The sequence below is a fragment of the Callorhinus ursinus genome, unplaced genomic scaffold (assembly GCF_003265705.2).
Source record: "Callorhinus ursinus isolate GAN/ISIS: 27379988/994484 unplaced genomic scaffold, GSC_fseal_2.0 scaffold47, whole genome shotgun sequence".
Classification (NCBI taxonomy): domain Eukaryota; kingdom Metazoa; phylum Chordata; class Mammalia; order Carnivora; family Otariidae; genus Callorhinus; species Callorhinus ursinus.
In genome coordinates this window covers 8,301,088-8,324,240 of record NW_027397109.1, presented here as the reverse complement: position 1 = coordinate 8,324,240, position 23,153 = coordinate 8,301,088, and the positions used below count along the sequence as shown (strand labels likewise).

The window sequence follows — 23,153 nt, the reverse complement described above, 5'->3', positions numbered from 1 at the left end:
ACTTGTCAGCGAGCTCTGGAAGACCGGCGGGGACACAGGTCACGGACGCGGGGCCGCCTCAGCCTGGCCGCCCTGCCCGCCACGTGGCCATCTTTGCCCTGCCTGGGCGGCCTGCTGGTCATGGCAAGGGTTCCTCAAGGCTTCCTGGCCCTCTCTAGGGAGGGGGCTGACCCGTCATGGGGAGGGAACGGGGAAGGAGGGGGAGAGAGTGGCAGCTACTGGACAGATCTGCCGTGGCCAGGCAGCCCGGTTCCAGAGGCCTCTGCGGGCTGGCCAGCTCCAAAGAGGCCCTCAGACGCCTCCTGTGTGTGGCCCTGACTCCCCAGCGTACCCATAACCCGTGTCCTCTCTTCCCCTTTTGAGGCTCAAATAGGCTGCAGTGGCTGTTCATCCTCTGGGTTATGGTGGCTCCGAAAACATGTTACAGGTTGCCTTTCTTTTTGGAGAGCGCTCAGCCTGTTTTCTGCTTTGGTGCAGGGCAGGCGTGAGCACCATTCCCTCCCACGAGGCCGGTGGCCTGGCCCTTGTCACACTGCCTGTTGGCCCAGGCCTGGGTGCTGGCCCATGCTTCCTTCGTCACTTACTGTCAAGTGCCACGCGTGGCTTGCTGGTTGTTGGGCCAATTAGAAACCGTGACTTGTTGAGAGCAAGCTTCATCTGATGGGGGTGGTGTTTGTGTGCCGACCTTGATCCTGCCCGCGGGCCCCACAGCTGCGCCAGGCAGAGAGGAGTGGGGAGGGGGGCTCTGAGCGTCACGTGCTGCCAGGACAGGGGCTCTCGGGGCTCACTCTCCTGATGGCTTTATCAAGCACCTAACACCACATTGCAGGTCACTTTGACTAACTCCGAGAGCTGCTGTCTTCCTTTCCAGTGACAAAGAAGCCAGCCGGTGGTGTATTTAATAGCTGAGGTTTCACAGCAGAAATCAGGTGGTTCCGTCGGTGGCGTGGCAGCCTGTCCATGCTCATGCATGATATCCACAGCAGGGAGCACATGAGTGCCTGAGCCGAGGGACTGGCCATCACTGCCTACGGAGTCAGGAGAGTGCTGTAAAATCCACACATATCTGTAGAAGTACAAATAGAGTTTACTTTCTCAATGGCCACCCTTGAGGTGAAATTAGCTTCAGTTTCAAGGCAGTAAATGGAGACGTAAGTCATCAACTTGGGACTGATTTATTTATTATTTTATCTCACCCACCCCAATTCCCGAGCGTGGTCCTCAGGCTCTCGTGCGTATTCCTTGTGGAAGCTGTCCAAGCTGACCGAGACCTGGAGTCCATGATGGGTGTTCGTCGTCTAGGATTCAGGTCAGCTGATCATTTGGGCACAGTGGGACCTCACATCTCAGGCCCTGAGACCAAAACCTTTTCTCCCCCCTCCACACACATGGGCTTAGTGGAATATATTTTAACAAATTACTCATCTTAAGATAATGCACTATATTATTAATAAGGAAAAGGCAGACGACTGGGTAGAGGAAGGGGACAAAAGACACTTCACCTGAAAAAGGTCCAATAAACATATGAAAAGATGCTTGACTCCATTAGTCAACAGGGAGATGTCAGGGGTCTCCAGAGAAACAGAATCAATAGGGTAGGCGTGTGTGTGTGTGTATTTATCATGAAGAATTGGCTGATGTGATGGTGGAGGCTGAGAAGTCCTAGATCTGCAAGCCGAAGCCCCAGCAAAGCTGGTGGTGTAACTCAGTCTGAGTCTCTGAGTCCAAAAGCCTGAGAACCAGGAGAGCCAGTGGTATAAATCCCAGTGCAAGTGCAGGAGAAGAAACAAGCTGTCCCAGGAGGCAGGACTAGAGGGGTGAATTCCGCCTCCCTCTACCTTTTGCTTTTGTTCAGTCCCTCCGTGGATTGGATGATGCCCACCCATGTTGGGGAAGACCATCTACTTGACTGAGTCCACTGATTCAGATGCTAATCTCATCCAGAAACCCCCAGAGACACTGTTCAGTCTGGGTGCCCTGTGGGCTCGTCACTTTCATGCATCCAGTTAACCATCATGATGTGGTATCGTTACACACCTACCAGAATGGCTGAAGTTATCAGGAACTAGCAGGTGTTGGGGAGGATGTGGAGCAATGGGAACTGTCGCTGTTGGTTGGGGTGTCAGTTTCTACAACTGGTTCGGGAAGCTGTTTTACGGCACCAACTAAAGCAAAAATTACATATACCCTCTGACCAGCAGTGTCTCTCTGAATGGAGTTGCGGGAAACAGAGCATACGGCCACTGGGCTGAAGAAGTCAGGTCCTAATCCCTGGAACCTGTGAACATTACCTGAGATGTTAACTTCTATGCTAACTCATATGCGATTAAGGATTTTGAGAGGAGATAATCCTGCGTCCTCTGGGTGGGCCCTAAATGCTGACCCACGGGTCCTTCTGCAAGAGAAGCAGGGGAGATAGGAGGCAGGGGAGGAGGCTGGAACCACAGAGGCAGAGATTGGAGCAGTGTGGCCACACGTCAGGGCGTTCTGCCAGCCCCAGAAAGTGGAAGAGGAGAGGAATGAGTTCTCTGGAGCCTCTGGAGGGAGTGCGGCTCCTGCCGACGCCTTGATTTCTGCCCAGTGAAACTGTTTTCAGCCTTCTAGGTCCTACAATGGTGAGAGAATCAGTGCGTGTTGTTTTGGGCCACGCAGTTGTGTGGTGATTTGTTATAGTGGCCATAGGATGCTGATACAGCCATCGAGAGGCAGACTCGCCCAGCACGCCCAGGTTTACCCCCACACGGAATGCCACAGAGCAAGCCACGAGTGGACCTTCTGTGAGCGCATGCAACAGCATGGATGAGTCTTGTCACATACCGTTGAATGAAAAAAACCCCAGACCCCAGAGTCCCTTACTGCATGTTTCCTGCGATAGGAAGGTCAACAGGCAATTTTTATCTCTGCGGCTGGAAGTCAGGTTGCCCTTGGGAGATGGTGATTAGAGAGGGCATGGTCGGGCCGGGCCAGGCTTTTGGAGGCACTGGTAACATCCCTTGTCTTGATCTGGGTTGTGTTTTGCATGGGTGAATTCCAGTTCATGATAGGAAACTTTTCAGTACATCTACTTCAATAAAAGCTGAAAAAAAAAAAACCACAACAAAAAACAGCTCCAAAAAAGAGCAGTACATCATCTTGAAATTTTTAAGGAGAACTTTCAATAGACTGACTCATGGCTTATTTTACTGCTGGAACAATAATATCAAAATCAAGATTACATTTAATGTGAGATAATGAAATTTTGCCATTCCAACAAGTGCTTATTAATATTTAGATTCCAACTGTGTTTTCCAGATGAAATCAGAGGACGTAAACCCAACGAGGATGCTAAGATCTGTATGCCTGTAATTGATAATGGATAAGTTATCTAGATGAAATGAGTTTTAATTCCTGCCTGTGAAGGGAGCTGTGCTCTTAAAACCAGACACGAACAGGCCAGGTATGTAAGGGTCAGATGCTGTGCACTTTCAGGTGAGTGGGAGGGAAACCAAAGAGCTTTAAGAAGTAAGAGCAGAGGGAGGTGGTGTGTATGAACTCTGGGTGAGCCCTGAAATCTGGCTGGAGGTCCCGTGACATCGTCCGTCCATGCACCCTCCCGGCCACCTTGCCCAGCACACGGAGGTCCCCAGAGATCTCTGCTGTCTTTGCCCACACCTCTCCCTGGCCTGTTTTTCCTACCCCTTCCACCTGTGAGTTCTCTGTCATCCCTCCCAACCCCGGTTGGGCAGCCCCACAGCTGTGCTGCAAGGCTCTGTCCCTGAGACTGTCTTACACAAGCAGACAGTCTCAGTGGTCTTTTCCACGGTTTTTTCCAGGGATGCAAGGGAGGCAGCTGCTGACCCATGGCTGTGCAGCCTCGGAGGTTCCATGCGCGTCCCTGGCTTCACTCTGGTGAACTGTCAGCCTTGACCTGGTGCAGGGAAGGCATGGTGGCTTCTTCAACATGGCCGTCCAAGGGGTGTCCCCAGACAAGGGGGCGCTGGGGTCTGTGGGGGCCCTGGGCCCATCGGGAGCCAGCCTGGCGCAGCAGGGCCCCCCCCAGCACTGGTCCAGGCTGATGTGATGTGTTGTGGGGGCATCACTGAGATTTTTGGAGCAGGTTCTATGTATGTGGTGGCGTAGTTCAGGAATCTAGAAGCGTGGGTTCTCCAAGCCCCCGGTTGAGCGCTCTCTAGCTGCATCTCCTTCATCCCAGAGGGTAAGCTTTGTTTATGAAGCTGGAGAGAGAGCTGGGTGGCCCTGAACCCAGCTCCTTCTCACCTCCTCATGCCCCCGTCCCCTGTGCCCTGGACCAGATGGGCTTCCTAACTATCCCTCCTTTCCCTCAGTGCTGCTGCTGAGACCTGTTCTCAGCTCAGTGGCCTCCCTGGTATCCCCCTCCTCCCCTCTCCCTTGGTGGTGTTTTCCCTCTTGGCACTCACCCTCACCTGGACTACCCTATGAGTTTGTCTCTCATCCTTCTGCATGGAGAGCTCCCCGAGGATGGGGGTGCTCCAGTGTCAGGGGGAGGAGCGTGGCTGGAGTTGAGGGTGGGCCTGGGCCAGTAGCAGTTTTTGCCCCGGATGATTAGTGAGGGAGCTGGACTCTTGCCAGAAGCACGCCCTGCCCGTGTTGGCTCGAGGACTACTCCCAGTGGCCTGGCCACCCTGGGGACATTGGCACAGCTCTGGAGCAAGCATTTCCGTGTGTGCAGTGTGCAGAGCATCATGCTGGGTTCTGGCGCACACACAAAGGAAACAGTGCTATGAAGCCTGGGCCCTGCCCTCAGGGGGCTTTGGATTTGGTGAGTTTGTTGGGCGGCGGAGGGGGGGGGGAGTGTCATAGTCAATGGATAGAAGAATAAAGGGGGCTCCTGCAAAGTGTGGCAGCAGGCGGAAGATGCACGCCTGAATGAGGTGGTCATTCTGACAGTGACTCATAAAAATCAGAGCGTGCGAAGGGGGCGTGTGCACCCCAGTCCCCAAATGTAGACTCTACTGGGTGATGTTCTTCCAGAGAGCACAGATGGAAGCGGAATAGTAACTTGGCAGTGGGGGGGTCAACACCAACAGTGATGAGTCATGCTGAGTGTCAGTGCCCTTGATAGGATGGGATGGAAATGGCAATTTACCTCTGTGGTTTGTCTCCCCCAAACCCATCACTTCAGTCTAATCATAAAGAAAATGGCAGTTAAATTCCAATAAAGGAACATTCTACAAAGTACCTGCCCGGTACTTCTTAACACTGATGAATTCATAGTGTCATACAAAACGGAGACTGTCACAGCCAGGAGGAACCTAAGGAGGCATGATGACAAACTGTGACGTGTCCTGGTGGGGACCCTGGAGCAGAAGAAAGACACTGGGGAAAAACTGAGGGGATATCAATAAAGTGTGGACTTCAGTTAGCAGTGCATTGATACTGGTTCATTAACTGTAACAAAAACGTAGGCCATTAACGTAAGATGTTCGTGATCTTACATTAATGGGAAACGGGATGTCGGGGTCTATCTATGGAAAATCTGCGAAAAAAAATTTGTACTAAAAAGTGAAGTCTGAGCCTCACTGAAAACTGGAGGAGAGTTCAGTTTAGAATTTGGAATATAGATTTTTGTATGCCTGGCATTTCTGGGTGCTTGAAAATCACAGGCTTCTCAGGTGTGGTGGGCGTGGGTGCTGGGGACCACCCCCGGGAGAGACGATCCCAGCCGGGTACACTCACGGGCACGTGGGCCAGGTGCCCTTGGTCTCGAGACCGCACAGCTGAGCTTCCTTCTGCTTCCTTCTTATGTGTGCGGAAAAGGAAAGCATTGACACCAAAGTGTCAATGTCCTGAGCTGCCTCCCCTGATCAGCCCCTGGGTCGCTTAGAGTTAGTGACCAGAGGCCATTTTGGGGGCGGGGGTAATATTAGTTGCAAGAGGCAACATGGACCCAAGCTGACGTGTGTGCAGTTGAGGGTCCAGTGAGGAGGGAAAAGGGAGCCAAGTGTCTTTGTGGGCTGAGCTGGTGCTAAGGATTCACGGCCAACACTGAGTAGGTGGTAGAAATGGCTTTGTTCCCATAGGAAGGGCCGGCTGGCAAGGATGCTGGAAAACAGCCCCCCCCCCCCCCGGCAACTAAATGCCTGGTTTTTGGGTAATTTCATGGTCTTTAAAGTACATAAGCATCACTTCCTATATTTTTGGGGGAGGCTCAGCAGAAAGTGAAAGGAGGAGCCCCATGGGGGAGGGAGAAGCCTGGTTGGGATCCCTGCTGCCCTGTAAATGGGCCGGGCCAGCCAGGATGCTGTGGTTTATGGAGAATTGGAAGGGCCTGCCTGGGGCTCAGCCTGCTTGCTGAAGCCGAAGCCTGGCTGGGCAGTGGTGGGCGCGGCTTCCTCCACTTGCAGCCGGAGCAGACACCTGCTTTGCAAGATGGCATGAGTCGTGAACGAGACCGTGTGCGCCCTGCATCACTGTGGGATCTGGTGCTCAGTCTGGGACAGGCGAGGCTTGGTGCTGCAGCTGGTAGGGGGGAGGGTACCTACACCGCTGGGGACCTTGTGCAAGTCACGGCCCCTCACATGTCCCCAAGCCAGTGAGAGGAAGCGATCCCTGCAGGTGTTACAACTCATCCGGATTTTATGACAAAATCAAGGTGTGAACTGCATGAACCTGCTATTTTTGTTAACTCAGAAGTGGTCAAAGGCAAGCAGTTTCCTATGGTTCAGTTCAGTAGTTTAGTGTTAAAGCCGTTTTTTGGCAAGAGAGAATACTCTTTATCTTAAAAGGTTTATTTTTACTTTTTCCGTACCTATGAATTTGTTGTGTTAGGAAGTAGAGATAAGCAAACAGAAGAAACTTTGAGATGCCCAGGTCTCCTTGCTGGGGGACCGTAGTTCCCTTGGGGTCTTCCCGGCTGCTTGGGCATGTGCTTGGCTGCCGACGAGCCTTCTCCTGGACTGTGTCAGGGTCCCCTTTCCCAGCCATCGGATGTTTGCACAGCATTCATGGACCCGGGCCCCCAGGCTTGGACATCGGAGTTGTTTAGAATGTTTTTCTGCTGTGAATGATGCCGTAATAAATATTCTTGCAGCTCCTTTTTTCTTTTTTTGCAGATACCCGTTTCTTTCCTTACGATACATTTCGGGTAAAAATGCTGGACGAAATGTGAAAGCCTCAGACTGACCTCCAGAAAGGCTCATTGCCCGCTGACAGTGTCAGGGGGAGGGGGCTGCCTTCCCTCTCTCCCCTTTCTGTCTCTCTCTCATCCAGTCCTTCCCTCCCCCTCCCTCCCCTCCCCCCTGTTTGATGGGACCCCATGGTGCAGCAGTCCAGGGGGTAGCATCCCAGCTGCCCCTCCAGTGCCTTGTGACCCCCAGGCTCCCTGTGGCCCCCATTCCAGGGTTTGCTTGTGGTATTTTGAGAGGAAACCAATAACTTGTGGGGGGAGCCTATCTGGAGAGTTTCAGAGACTTCCTGCTGACACACAGGCGGCCAGTCAGCGTGGGGCTGATGGCTCAGATGTGGTGGCATTTCTTCCAGGGTAAAGATATCCCTTTCCTGATTGCCCTCACCCCCCACCATGCTGGGGGCATTGGGGTGCTGGCCTCATTGGCCAGACCCAAACCCAGGGCTCATGAGCCCTTATTATTTTTAAACTATCTTATTTTTCTGGAGATTTGGCAAGTGGAGTGATGGCAAGCCCTCTCTTCCTGAACTGCCTGAGCCTGCTCCGGTGCATGTGAGTCAGATGGCTGGTTGCCACCGTGGGACTCTTGGCCTGGTGCCCTGTCCTGGAGCCGTCGGCTGCCCTGAGAATCCAAAGAAAGGCTGCTGAATCCTGCGGCCCCAGGAGGATCTTTGTCCTCCTTTTGCAGAAGGAATTGACTCGTGGATTCGCTCTGTTGAGCTGGAAGGAAGAATTTTTAAATTTCCTCTGTTTGAAGAACCTAAAATGGGACAAACTACATCAGTTCCCCAAAATTGGACTTTTAAGCAAGTTCTTGGAAAAATGGACTATTTTCTATGTGTGGGAGCAAATTCTGTGGGAGCCTTCTGGTAATGAATTTTAAAGTGCATGTCTATTAGTGTCATTCTCAAATACTGAAGAGTCTTGAAAACCAGAAGTTGCCCGATCAAAGCCTGGGAGGCAGTACCCGCCCCTCCAGGAGGGGACAGCTGGGCAAGCCCCCCTTTCTCTGCCCCAGTTTCTCTCTCCCCAGGTCAGCAGCACTGTTTGTAACCAGGGCTAAACACTCCTTCCCCCACCTCCTGAAGATCCTGAAAGACATCAGAAGGGTGAGGTGCAATGCTGAGTGACCCTGAACTTTTTGGGGGTATATACTGTCTGGTGGAGTGCAGAGCTTGTGTGTAGTTTCATTAGCTAATGGCAAAAGAGCTAATAAGTAAAATAAATAGATATGACATCTCTGTTTTTAAAATAGTGCCTTCTAATAATTCTCTTGTATCTCTAGAGGAGGAGAGAGCCATTTTTCTGGCAGCAGAGTTTGGGGTTGAGAAGAATCCTGGCCTCATTGATGAGGAAGGTGTCTGACGTACTCTAGATCGGGGATTCCTTTGGCATTGGTTTTGCATGAGCACATTTTTTTTACTTTATTTTAATTTCTGATTATAAGGCTAATAGACATTATTATAAAGGGTCAAACTTTACAGAAATACATAATGTAGAACATGAAATCCCCGCCCCCTCCACTCCACCCCCCGCAAAGACAACCATTGTTAAATTTTGGTGCAAATTCCTCCTGTTGTTTGTCTGTTTGTTTGTTTATAGAAATGTTTTACTTAAATCTTCCACAAATATGTATATGTTTTGTTTTTAATATCTTTCAGTGAACCGAGATTATATTATCAGTATGATTTGTACTTAGATCTCTCCCTTCAGCAGTGCATCTCAGACATTGTGTCTTGTCAGTTGTGCATAATAACATTATTCTAACATTGTACAATACTTGACTGTTGGAGAAAGAGAGCGTGTGTGCAGAGCGTGTGTGCAGGGAGGGGCAGAAGGAGAGGGAGAGAGAGCCTTTAGCAGACTTTTTCCTGAGCACAGAGCCTGATGTGGGGCTCGATCCCACAACCCTGAGATCATGACCTGAGCTGAAACCAAGAGTCAGACGCTTAGCCGACTGCACCACCTGGGCGCCCCTTGACTGCTTACTTATTGACGAACTTTTGGGTTGTTCCCATTGTGCACCCACATTGGTCACACCAGAATGTGGAGTCTCACACATCTCTCCTTGCACATGTGTGAGGATGTCTTTGTAGCGTGGGTGCCGGAGGCAGACTTGCAGGGTGGAATGATTGGAGCATTTCCAGTGTGAATAGGTATCCCAAGGTGCTCTCTGGAGCAGTCCTGACCATTTTAAGGGATGCTGGTCGTGTGGGACAGCTGTTTGCCTGTGTCCTCGTCAACAGATGATGTCTTTGTAGTTTCACTCGGTCATATGGGTATAAAAGTTATCACTTATTTAAAATGAATGAGAACAGGCTTCCTCTCGGGTACTTCATCATAATCTGAATTGCTTCTCTTCATTTCTTTTTTGCATCCTTCCCTGTCTTTCTATTGACTTGTTCATCTTTTCCTTGTGGATTTATAGGCGTTCCTGGTACAGGAGGGTTATTTCACCTTCACTCTCTATGTTGCAGATACTGTCCCCCTAATGTCTTTTATTCTTCACCTTGTTTTAGAGGCATCCTTGATGGCAGAAGAATGTGGACATTTTATGTTGTCAAATCTATCAAGCTTTTCTGTGATAGCTCCTGAATTTTGTATTTGACTTTGGGAAAGGAATTCTCTGCCCTAGGTGTATATACCTACCTCCTATATAGAGAGATTTTCTTCTCATATTGATAGTTCAGATCTTCTGACATTTACATCTTTTATTCATCTGGAATTTATTTTTAGGTATGTGAGCTGGAGATGGAAGTTTTCTCATATGCGTATGGTTTTCCGACACGATGTATTAATAGCCCATCTTTGTCTCTGTTTTGAGATGAGGATTTGTCATGTATGAAGTTGTTGTGTCGTGGGGCTGTCCCATATGTCTGGACCGTCCGTTCTGATTTATTGATGTATTCTTCTGCCAACATCTACTGTTTAAGTTACTGTGGCTTTTTGTTATGCTCTGTTACCTTAAAGGGCTGCTGCCTCTTCATTAATTCTCCTTTTTTCATGTTTTTCTAACCTTTCTCATACATTTCTTTGACTAGATAAACTTCAGGATAAGCTAAATTCATCCCAAAACCTGATTGGGATTGCTCTAGAGGTTTATTTGAGGGAGAAGAGAAATCTTTATGTTTTCTTCTCATCTGGATATTTGGATTTATTCAGAAGGCCTTTTATATCCTTCACTAGTGTTTCATTGCTTTGTTCATGTACATTTGATACATTTCCTGTTAGATGTATTCATAGGTATTTCTTAGCCCCTGTGGCTGTTGTCAGTGGGGTTAGCCCCTCCTCCGGCCTCATTTCCCAGCTGATTCTGGCGGATATACAGGGAATATGTTGACTTCTGAACAGCTAGCCTGCCTGTCCACCTGGCCTAAATCTCTCTGTTGGCCTGAATGGTTGGTTAGTTCCTTCTCTTGGATTTTCTCATTGGGGGATTGTTTGCCAATGTTGACCTCTCCTTCCAGATAGACGCCTTTTTATTACTGGCTCGTTGTTGTGGGGTCTTGATGACCTAGCTCTGTGAGCACCTGGGGTCTCACGGCGCCCCCCAGGATGGCCGTCTGCTTCACATCATGGGGTCAGCCCTTTCACGGGGCCCGCATGTGTTCACAGCCCCTCAGGCCACTTGCTGTGCCCTGAAGTGGGGGCAGGCTGATGGGGGATGCTGTGGGGCCCCGCCCCCAAATCGGTGCCCTACCCCCGGCAACAGTGGTGCATGCACAGGTTGGGGGGGAAGTGGGTGGGAAATGCAGGATATAGCCTGGGTTCTCGAAACTTCCCTCTGCAGGTGGTGGGCCAGCATATGGGAGTCTGAGGCTGGGGGAGCCCAGGGAGGTGGCTCTCAGCAGGGAAGTGTGGGCATTGGCCAAGCCGGCCCAAGGAATACCCTGTCCCAACTGTGTCAAGAGGTGGTGCCTATGTCACAAAATTCCCACGTGGACCCTCGGGGCAGGCCCTGGAATCCGTGGTGATGGTCACTCAGGGTCACCCTTAGGAAGTGAGTCCAGGCAGGGGGGAGGTGGGAGGATGATGGTGCCAGGGGGAGGAGGGGATGAGTTGAATGCAGGATCCCCTTGGTCAATCCCTTTGCTCGAGCCATTAAACAAAAACATCCCTTCCTCTTGTTTACACTGTAGCTTTGGCCCAGGGGCATCACACTGTCCGGTTCTCTGTGCTTCTTTCTGACAAATGGTAGAGAGCTGCCTTTGCAAGTTAAGGTTCCTCATTTCTTTTGCACATCATGGAATTTTTGCATTATTTTCCCCCATTTTCACGTAGAATGTTCGTTGAAGGTATTGTAGCTATCAATACTTGTTCATAACATGTTTGGGGTGATGGACATTATTTCCTCGTTTTCTGAGGTAAACCAGCCACCTCGCGCCTTGGGGAGGTGGTGCTGATGCTTGGCACTTTGAGGGTTGGCGGACACTGTGACGGGTTAAGCCCAGGGGGACTGAGCTGCAGGGTGCGGTGGTGTGACCCACGCCGTCCTTCGGTGTGGGCTGGGGTGGGCTCTGAGACTTCGGGGATGGGAGGTCCCTGCCCCTGGGGGCAGAAGTCTGCTGGAGAGGAGAGGTGGGGCCTGCCTGCATGGGTGGGCTCCAACCTGGTGTTTCTGTTTTTTATCATCCTGTCTGCCAGCAATCCGTTCCTCTTTCAGACCCCTAGACACCCCATTTCCAGCCTCTTTCTGGCTCATTTCCACTGCTCACAGGAGGATGCACAGCAGGAGGCTGCATGGTTTTCCGTGCTGTCTTCAAAGCTGATGGGGGCAGAGCTAGGCCAGCCGTGTCCCAAGCCAATGGAAGAGCAACTAGCAAGAAAACCACTCCACCTGTGGTACAGTAGAAGTTCTGGTTAGAGGAATGGCCAGGAGGAGGGACAGGGGGGTCCACTGCGGAGGGAGGTAGCTCTCAGGACATGGGATATGGAGACACAGACACACGGATATGGCAAGTCCAAGGGCCCTGGGTGTGTGATCTCTGACGCCAGGGGCTCGGTGGGTCTCCATTATACGAGGAGGTTGCATTCCCTGCTTGGCCGGACAAGAGTTCTCTTTTGTTTGAATCCTTCCTTGCAGTTTGGGATGGGTTCTGGAATTTGTATTCTAAGTGATGGAAAAGCGGCAGGCAGCCTTTCATGATGGTGAGATTAGCTTTGTCAGGTACCCCTGAACTGGAGAGGTGACGGTGTTAAAATCCAGTAACTCAACCCGTGCAATGTTAGCAAGGCCTTATGTATCTAATTATATCTTGCTTGAAAGTTGGAAATCTGTAGGGTAACTTTTAGGATGCTTGATGGGGGTGAGGGGCAGCTGTTTGCGGGGCCAGGCTTAATACCTGCTGTGTGCACCTCATTTCCTGGGAATCACTGAGGAACAGCAATTTGATTGTCAGTTTTAAGCCCGATCTCCCAACCGTCAGCCTTACAGAGCAGAATGTTGAAATGGGCTGCGATCACGGTGTTCCTAATCAGGTGGGTTTTATTTTGAAAGAGTGGACGGTGACAGCATTTCACCGTGTTCATATGCCTGCTCACAACAGCCCAGTTTTTCACAATTCTGTCCCCCACGGTGGCCTGGGCAGATCCCAGCTCATCTCTGAGGCCGCCTGTGTGCGCGGTTGCATGGACCAGCCACAGCCAGGAGGGGAGGGCAGCGGAGGGGGGCCTCCGATCCAACTAAAGGACCCATGCGGCTTTTATTTTGCAGCATCTGGTCCAGAAACATTTGTATTCAGGGCAGAGTTGTTTTGCTGTCTGCCTTCAGCAGGAGCAAGGCAGAGCAGCTGTACATGGGCTTACATGATAACCAGGGACATGGGCCAGATGAAGAGGTGGGCAGGAGCCCAGGTGGGATGGAAGCTCAGGTCCCCAGGAGCCTGGCAGGGCCTGGCCCTTCTCCGCACCCAAACTTTGCTTTTGTAGGCATCAGGTCATGCTCTAAAGAGTGGTGCCCCTGCCCTGTCATTCATTTGACTGCCCACTACCCCTCCCTGGAGCTGCCTCCCGGAACGTTCTGGAGTGAGTGAGTATCTGAGCTGCTCCTCATGGTGCTTAAGCCCCTGGCCATAAAGTCTACCTTTCCCCAGAGGAGCAGATGACGAAGGTGTGTTTTCTATTTGAACCAACCCTGACGAGGCCTGCGGAAGTGTCAGAAAGAAAATCTCATTCTCGACATGTGCAGAGGGAACCCCTTTCATTTCTAAAGTCTGTTGAAAACTCTCAAAGTTCTTTAAAAAAATTAACTTTGCCATCGGTAGAAAAATAACCTCTTATGTAGTTTGCAGGTGACACTCGCGGCCTCTCTCAGGTGCCCCCTGAGCACGTGGCTGTGGCCCTGGCGTGGCCAGACCCCCTGGATCTTCCATATTTTCACGGGCCCCGTGTCTTGCCGTGAACTGCCTGTGCTGGAGAAAAGGCAGCTCTGTCCGGTTTTGACAGGAAGGTCCTCTGGGCTCCTCACGGTTCAGGGGTGTGGAGTATCTTCTCTGACTCCTGCCTCATCCTCCTCTGGCAAGGCTTGCTCCCGTGTGCTTCCTGGCCAGTCATTCTACCAAGGGGTTTGTTGTTTCTTAGACAGAGGCTTCTCTTTGGGGGACCCCAGGCCTGGGGCTACTCCCCTGGCAGAGGAACATTCTGGGAGAATCAGCTGATGAGGTGCCTGATGCACATCACCCCTCTTCTGTCTTCCAATTTCCAGGGTATTATCATTTTTTTTTCTTCTTAGTTTTCTAAATTGTGGTAAAATATACGTAGCACAGTTTACCATTTTAACCATTTTTTAACTGTAGAGTTCAGTGGCATTAGGCACAGCCACATTGTTGTGCACCCATCACCACCATCCGTCTCCAGAACATTTTCATCTTCCCAGATTGAAACTCTGCCCCTATCAAACAGCAACTCTGTTTTCTGGCCCCCGCCCTCCCCCGCCCTGCCCCAATCCCCGGCAACCATCATTCTACTTTCTGTCTCTATGATTGTGACAGCACTAGGAGCCTCATGTAAATGGAATCATACAGTGTGTATCCTTTTGGGACTAGCTTTTTTTTTTTTTTTTAAAGATTTTATTTATTTGTGAGAGAGAAAACACGAGCGGGGGAGGGGCAGGGGCAGAGGGAGAGGGAGAAGCAGACTCCCTGCTGAGCAGGGAGCCCAATGCAGGGCTCAGTCCCAGGATCCCGGCATCATGACCTGAGCCGAAGGCAGACGCCTCACCGACTGAGCCGCCCAGACGCCCCTGGGGCTGGCTTAGCATAATGTCCTCAAGGTTCATCCATGCTGTAGCATGGGGCATGACATCCTTCCTTTATTTTTTCCAGCTTTATCAAAGTATGATTAATAAAAATTCTATATATTTGGGTTGTACAATGTGATGTGTTTTTGTAAAGCGTACACCATGATGATTTAATACATGTATGTGCTGTGAAGTAGTCACCTCAATCAAATTAACACTTCCATCACCTCCTATGGTTGCCTTTTTTTTTTGGTGATGAGAACACCTAAAGATCTACTCTCTTAGCAAATTTCAAGTATATAATACAGTATTATTAACTATAGTCACCATACTGTACATGAGGTCCCCAGAATTTATTCATCTTTTTTTTGTTGTTTTTTAAGAAAGGGAGAGAGAGCGAGAGAGGAGGGGAAGCAAGGGGCAGAGGGAGAGGGAGAGAGAATCCCAAGCAGGCTTCATGCCCAGCGCAGAGCCCAAGCAGGCTTCATGCCCAGCGCAGAGCCCAACGTGAGGCTCGATCTCAAGATCCTGAGATCATGACCTGAGCCAAAATCAAGAGTCGGACACTTAACTGACTGAGCCACCCAGGCGCCCTCAGAACTTATTCATCTTATAACTGAAAGTCTGTACCCTTTGGCCACCATCTTTCCCATTTCCCCTCTGCCTCCACCCCTGGTAGCCACCATTCTGTTCTCTGGTTCTATGTCAGCTTTTTTCGATGCTTTGTGTGAGATCACATAGTATTTGTCTTTCTGTGTCTGGGTTATTTCACTTAGCGTAATGTCCTCAAGATTCATCCAGGTTGTTGCAAATGGCAGCATTTCCTTCTTTTATATGGCTGAGTATTTCATTGCACATGTGCGCACGCACGTGTGTGTGTTTGTGTATGTCCGTTCATCCCTTGATGGGCACTTAGGTTGTTTCTTTTTCTTGGCTATTGTGAATAGTGCTATAATGAACATGTGAGTGCAGGTTATCTCTTTGAGATACTGATTTCGTTTCCTTTGGATATATGCCCAGAAGTGGGAGTGTTGAATCATATGGTATAGTTCTATTTTAAATATTTTGAGGAACTTCTGTACAGTTTTCCATAGTGGCTGCACCAATTTACATCCCCACCAATCGTGCACAAGGGTTCTCCTTTCTTCATACTCTCGCCGACACTCATCTCTCATCTTTTTGCCACTAGCCATTCTAACACGTGTGAAGTGATAGCTCACTGTGGTTTTGATTTGCATTTCTCTGATGATGAGTGATGTGAGCACCTTTTCATGTGTCTGTTGGTCATCTGTATGTCTTCATCGGAAAAATGGTCCTCTGCCCATTTTTAAATCAGTTTATTTTTTTGCTGAGTTTTGTGAGTTCCTTATATACTTAGGATTTCATTCCTTTCTAAGGCTGAGTCATATTCCACTGTAAGTATAGATCATATTTTGTTTGCCCATTTATCCATCAGACATCAACAGTATCTCATGTAGCAGAAAGAACCAAAGTGACAAGCGAGGACTTGGTACTTTATTGGCCTTAGCCACTCACACCCTGTGCGGTCGCAAGAGTGTTGGCAGGAACTGGGTTGGCCGAAGTGGTACTTGCTCACTCCTGCGCTGAGCAGACAGACATGGTACCCCCATAGACGTCTGAGCCAGGTTCTGAGTGCAGAGGATGCAGATGTGAGCGGGAGCCAGATCCTGTTCTAAATGATCAGCGGAGACATACCAAGTTAATGCCACCTCATATCTAGGGCTTTAAATTTCTTTTTTTGAGAAAAGAACCTATATTCATCCTGAAGGCTGCATGCTTATGGGCCATCTGAAGAATGCTTATCTGTTCCCAGAATTGGGTGGGAGCTTCTTGAAAGAATGTCTTTCTCTTGGAGCTCCTGCTGCAAATGGGAACTCCCATTATGGATTCTGTAGGAGGTACGCTGATCATGGTCAGTTGCACAAAAGCCTGGGAGGTCCTGCAAATGTCATCTCTCATACAAGATGTCAGTGAATAGTATCTGAAGTCAATAATATATTCAGAAATAGGGTTTAAAACCATTATTTAGAGGGGTGGGAAGAGCCACCAGAAGAATTAGAATTGGAAATGATGAAAAAGGTTGGCAGTGGAGTGGGCAAGTCTGGATCAGGGAATGTGGCTTTTCATTATAAGCTCTTTCCCCATTTGATTAGTCAGTCTGAGTGAAGGAATCCTGTCCTTTCTCTAGAGCCTCGCAGGAGCCGGTGACTGGACCCATCTGTCCGCTTACCTGGTAAGGCTTAGACAGAGGTGTCTGTCCTCAGGTGGGAAGGGCGGGTGTGGGAGCCACAGTGTGAAGCACCCATCAGCACGAGGCAGGCAATGAGAAGTGCTCAGTGATTGGTGGGGTCATAGTACCTGGCACAGTCATTCCTGATGAAACCTCAGTAGTGAGCAATACAGTAAAGTGCTGCCCTAGCCAGATGTTCCTCGCGTCTTGAGAGCAGCCTTATCTTGTGTCAAAGGCATGAGGACTGGGGCATTTCTAGTCCATGGAAGGGGTTGGTGAAAGAGTTTTCAATCTGTAGCATCTGGACTTTGCTTCAAGCCTCCTCATCACATCATCGGAGTTAGCTGGGAAAGACAGTGCCTACTATCTTCTTTGTTTAAATAGACTATTTGGGGAGCGGTTGTAAATTCACAGCAAAATCGAGGAGAAAGTACAGAGATGTCCCCTATACCTTCTCTTCCCCACATATGCACAGCCTCTGCCATTGTCAACATCCCCACCAATGTGGTGCATTAGTCACAGATGGTGAACCTACATTGTCACATCATTGTCACCCACAGTCCAGAGTTCACATTGGGGGTCACTTGATGTTGTACCTTTTGTGGGTTTGGATAAACGTATCATGTTGTGTGTCCACCATTGGAGTATCAGTCAGCCCAACAGAATTTGTTTCACCACCCTAAAAATCTGTGTTCCTATTCATTCATCCCCATACCCCTGTGACTTGTGGCCACCCTCATCTTTCTGCTGTCTCCATAGTTTTGCCTTTTATACGATGTCATGCAAGTAGAATCCTACAGTATATAGCCCTTTCTGCTTGGCTTCTTTCACTTGGTGGTAGGCATTTAAAGTTCCTCCATGTCTTCTCCTGGCTTGACAGCTCATTTCTTTTTAGTGTTTAACAATACTCCATGGCCTGGGTGTACCAGAGTTTATCTATTCACCTACTGAAGGACATCTTGGTTGCTTCCAAGTTGGGCAGTTACGAAGAACACGGCTGTAAACATGCATGTGCAGGTTTTTGTGTGGTTAGAAATTTTCAACTCCTTTGGGTGAAATGCCAAAGAATGACATTGCTAGGCCCTCTGGTAAGAGTAGTATGTATGTTCATTTTTCTCAAGAAACTGTCCCCCCCAAAAAAAGAAAAGAAACTGTCACACTGTCTTCCAAAGAGGCTTCCCCATTTTGCAGTCCCACCAGCAATGAATGAGAGTTCCTTTTCTCCACATCCTTGTCAGCCTTTGGCCGTGTTCCAGTTTTCGGCCATTCAAATAGGTACATAGTGGTATCTCACTGTTGTTTTAATTTGCATTTCTCTGGTGACATATGATGTAGAGGATCTTTTCATATGCTTATTGACCATCTGTATATTGCCTTTGGTGAGGTGTCTGTTCACATGTTTGGCCCATTTTATAATTGGATTGTTTGTTTTCTTATTGTTGAATTTCAAGTGTTCTTTTATATTTTGGATAACAGCCTTTTATCAGATATGTCTCTTGTAAATATTTTCTCTCAGTCTGTGGCTCGTCTTTTCATTCTTTTGACAGTGTCTTTCGCAGAGCAGGAACTTTTAATTTTAATGAAGTTCAGCTTATTTGTTCTTTCTCATGTGGATTTTGCCTTTGGTGTTGTATATAAAACAAGTCATTGCCAAACACAAGGCCATCTAGATTTAGATTTTCTCCTATGTCGTGTTCTTAGAGTCTTAAAGTTTTGTATTTGTCAGTTAGGTCTGTGACACATTTTGAATTCATTTTTAGGAGGGAGGTGAAGTCTGTGTTTGGATTCACGTTTTCACAAGCGTATGTCCAGTTCTAGTGCTATTTGTTGAAGACTCTATTTGCCTTTGCTTTTTTGTCCAAAATCAATTGATGATTATTATGTGGGCCGATTTCTGGGCTCTGTAGTCTGTTCCATTGTCTATTCTTTTCACCACTACTGTATTGTCTTGATTACTATAGCTTTATAGCAAGTCATGAAGTCTGGTGGTGTCAGTCCTCCAACTCTGTTCTTCTTTAATACTGTGTGCACCCATCATTTTCTCTTGTAAAACTTATCTCATTGCACTGCAGTGATTTGCTTTCATAGATGTCAGAACTATGGCTGGTTATCGCAGTGAAGCAATTTTTCTCTTTTCATTTTTGTTATGTAGCTGCATCTGTTTGAAATTTTAGTTTTATATCAGTTCTGTCTAATAGTGTATCTGTGGGACGCCTGGGTGGCTCAGTCAGTTAAGTATCTGCCTTTGGGCTCAGGTCATGGTCCCAGGGTCCTGGGATCGAGTCCCACATTGGGCTCCTTGCTCAGCGGGGTGTCTGCTTCTCCTTCTGCCTCCTTCTCCCTCTGCTTCACCCTCTCCGTCTCCCTCTGTTTGTTCTCGCTCTGTCTCTGGCAAATGAATAAATACAATCTTAAAAAAAATAATAGTGTATCTGCTTTAGAGATTGTTTGCATTCTATTAACTGGGCTTGATATGAAATTATTTAAAAATTAGAATATTTTGAGTTTCAAGGATCATAAGTCTTGATTTGGGGAAATATCCCAGTTTCACAAATGTGATTCTTTTCCAAAAAGGAGGATCACTATATGAATAACTTACATTTGCTGGTTTTCCAATAAGAAAGTGTTTCTGGTTATAAATGTTAAACATCTTCTAGGTTTTGCAATAAGAAAACACTGATTAAGTGTGTTAAAAACAAACAAAAAAAACAACCGTAAGATGTGATTTTGATTTTGACTTCGTATAAATACCTTCTGGAACAGAAGGTTCTCTGTTCATGGGTTCTGCATTTTTGGTTTGGAAACTGTGCTGCACTGAGGTCTAATCTACGAGGGAAGAGCCTGTGAGTGAATGGTTTGAGTTCTGCTGGCTGCCTCCCCACTCTTTATCTAGGGAGACTGGATCCCAGAGAAGGACAATAGCAATTAGGTCTTGTTGGGAAGAAAGAACACAGCCACCAGCCCTGGACCATTTTGCTTCCCCTGAACAAATAAGATAGCATGGTGCTGGTGTTTGGGGCTCGCACGAGGCTGTGCGGCCGCAGCTTGCCTGCTGGCCTGCTTGGTGGAGATAAGATGCCCAGACCTATGCGGGGGTCACGGAGGGGGTTTAATTCACTGCACTTCCCCGCATTTCATTTATAGTTTGAGGGCTAATGATATTCCCTTGTTCTGTCAGGAGCTGTGTATGGATTCTTTCTCTTTCTTCAATTTAATAGAGCGTTTAAATCAAAATACATCTTGCTTAAGCCATCCAGAAGTGTTTCACGTTTGAAAAAAAAACCAAAAAGGCATTTGCCGTGATGCTCCCCTCACCCCCCCCCCCCCACACCGTGGCCTGGTGGACAGTCCCCTCAACTGCTCAGAGCCCAGCTGAAAAACGTTTCTGATTCTCATCAGAAAGGGAGCTGTAACAGTGCTGATTATAGATTCACTTAGCTTTCGTGATGGAAGGGTGGAAAGAGATGCTTCCTTGTTATTCCCATTCCAAGTACAATAATGAGGCTGCCTATTTGCAGCTAGCTGCTGAAGCCAGATGTCACCAAAGTCATCTGGATTTGTAGGAAGTTGGAACATACTGTTTTAAAAGAGATTTCAAGAGCATCATCTTTGGAAATCCTATATGGCAATGAAGTGGGGTTTTTTTCTTTTTTCAACCTTATATAGCTGTATCTGTTTGAATTTTTCGTTCCATATCATTCTCTCTAATAGTGTATTTGCCTGAGCTATTTTGAGTTCTATTAAATGGGCTTGATATTAAGTTATTTTAAATAATTTTATTGCCACTCGGAAGACACAAGTATTTCTTTGTATTTCTAGTGTTCGTATTTGGGTCATGGAGATGCCACTTTGCATCATTTTGTCACATGTAAGAGCCAGGCTATTTCAAGGAAGGGCCAGAGGAGAGACTTTCTATTTCTGAGAATATACTATGGATTAGGAAGCATGGCTTATTCAAAGATTTGTCCTTTTATGCTTTGAAATCTGAAACAGAGAAACTGGGGCTTCAGTGACGTGGAGATTTAGAATCTGTGATGGGGTCGATTAGGCTTTTGCCTTCGTTCAGGACTGGCTTCCCCCGCCTGCCCCAGAAACCACATCCAGCCCTGGACAATGCTGTTAAGATGAAGACCTCTCTCTTTCTCTCTCAAATAAATAAGTAACATTGTAAAAATAATAATAATAAAAAAAGGGGCGCCTGGGTGGCTCAGTCGGTTAAGCATCTGCCTTCGGCTCAGGTCATGATCCCAGGGTCCTGCTTAGCGGGGAGCCTGCTTCGCCCTCTCCCGCTCCCCCTGCTTGTGCTCTCTCTCTCAAGTAAGTAAGTAAGTAAATAAATAAATAAATAAAATCTTTATAAAAAAAGGAAGGGTGAAGACCTCACGCAAAGCCCTGAATTCCAAGCTGCTAGCCACTTAACTGGGCAGGAGCGGAGTGAGGAGGCTGGATGGCCATAGCTCGGCACCCTCCAGGGGCTGCCCCTCTTCCTCTTTGGACTCCCTAGGGTTGAAAGAAGAGCCGGCCTCATTGCTGCCAGGCACCCTCATCCAGTTATTGGGCAATCCTTTCAAACTGCAGGGATGTCAGAGGACAGACCCCTGGTCCTAATGCCTCCTGATTTTTTTTTCTTTAAATTTTTTATTGTTATGTTAATCACCATACATCATTAGTTTTTGATGTAATGTTCCATGATTCATTGTTTGTGCATAACACCCAGTGCTCCATGCAGTACATGCCCTCTTTAATACCCATCACCAAGCTAACCCATCCCCCCACCCCCTCCCCTCTAGAACCCTCAGTTTGTTTTTCAGAGTCCATCGTCTCTCATGGTTGGTCTCCCCCTCCGATTTCCCCCCCTTCATTCTTCCCCTCCTGCTATCTTCTTCTTCTTTTTTTTCTTAACATATATTGCATTATTTGTTTCAGAGGTACAGATCTGTGATTCAACAGTCTTTAATGCCTCCTGATTTTTATCCTTTGTTCCCTGGGTCTTTTACTTGGAGGTATCTTGTGTGTGTATTTACTTTAAAAATACACATTAAAAAACTTGTAAGGAAACAATTTCAAGGACACGTCACATCCATCCATGTATCCACTCATTCATGATCTGGCATATACTTACTGAGCACCTCCTGCCCAGCACCGTGATGGGCGAGCCGGGGGCTTCCTTGCTCCATGGAGCCTGCACGCTTGTATTTAACACAGCGGCACTGTCTGGGGCAGGGACCCCTGAGTGTTGTCGTGTACCAAGCAGAATGCGTCTGTACCACAGTGTGCGTGTGTTATGTACACGGCCTGAATGCAAGAACTTCTGGGTGGCCAGAGGCCGCCTTGGGAGGCCTGCTCAATAACTGAATTGAAAGCGCGGGGGTACACCCCTCCTCATACAGCCATCCCGTTTGTGTGGGACACCGACGCCTTGGCATCTGTCTGCCGCTTTGTCTTCACAATAGCCTGAGGCGTGGATAGGACCCACGGTGGAGGCTGGGGACTCAGCTGGATCAGGTGATGGAGTTACAGAAGCAGATAGCCCCGAGCAGCCCCCTCCAGGTGGGGCTCACAGTCTTTAGAACTTGAGCAGGTATGAAAATTTTAGAAAAAAATGCTACTAATTGCGGCATGAAATCACTTCGCTTCTTTCAGTGTGTTCTGAAGCTGGGAAACCTTTCCTGCAGATTCTAATCTGGGGATGTGACATCTTGGTAAAGGCGTGGCTGTGTCCATTAGCTTTGGCCTCCTTTGTGGGGAGCCCCCCCCAACCCTCCGGCTGGGCTTCAGTGACAGGCTGCAGGGCGGTGGGGGTGCCCTTGGACCCTTGTAGTACTGAGGGTCTTAAACATCTGTGTGCGCTGGTCCTGCATAATCATGCCACCTACGTGGTATTCCTTCCCCCGTGTGGAGGTCCTTGAGGAGAGAAACTTGAGAAGAAACTTTTGGTTTTTAGAAAATATTTTAGGTTTCCATTGTGTTTGACCTGAGAATTACGTATAGGCTTTTTAATGATGTGAGAGTACCTCCTAACGGAGGGTGGAAAATAGTTTCCTTGCTGCCCTTCTGGGTAGCAGTGCCTGGGGTGTTGCAGATGAGACACAGGTGGAGTTGGCAGGCGGCCCACCACATCCAGGGCCTCCGTCCCTGCTTCGTTGCTCCACACCCTGCAAAAGTGGCTCACTTCCAAGCACGGTTTGTGTGAGAATAATTGTTATTAGGTGGCTTTAAAAGGGAAGCGGGCTTTAAAAGATCTGTTACACGGGAAGAGGTGTATGTTTGCTTTTTTGTCTAGGAAGGATCCGGCATTGCCGCAGAAGTTTTCAGCAGGTTGGGGTTTTTGGGCCATCTTGCGGCAGAGTGTCTCCTCGGAGTGCTTTTGTTCTTCTGTGGGCTCCCACAAGGCTTGCCCCGCATTGTGGGATTAGCTATTCTGCCCAGATTTCAGAAGGGTGGCTGTTTTGACAAGCTGCTTCTGTTCCCCCGGGCACTTTCACTCAGGGACTCTCCACCACCTGCTCCCTCTTCAC

At 48.4% G+C, this 23,153-nt stretch overlaps 1 protein-coding gene across 12 annotated transcripts in view; it reads left to right on the top strand.

Moving 5' to 3' along the window:
- The window catches only part of APBA2 (amyloid beta precursor protein binding family A member 2), a 233,116-nt gene that overhangs the window by 8,352 nt on the left and 201,611 nt on the right, over window positions 1-23,153 (top strand). For 2 of the 12 annotated variants that reach the window (XM_073882528.1, XM_073882523.1), the window contains exons 1-2: window positions 4,608-4,780; window positions 7,074-8,256. The exons of 7 other annotated variants lie outside the window; for them this stretch is intronic. The gene's annotated coding sequence lies outside the window, so the exon portion shown is untranslated. 3 more of the 12 variants (XM_073882529.1, XM_073882526.1, XM_073882530.1) reach the window with 2 other exon arrangements.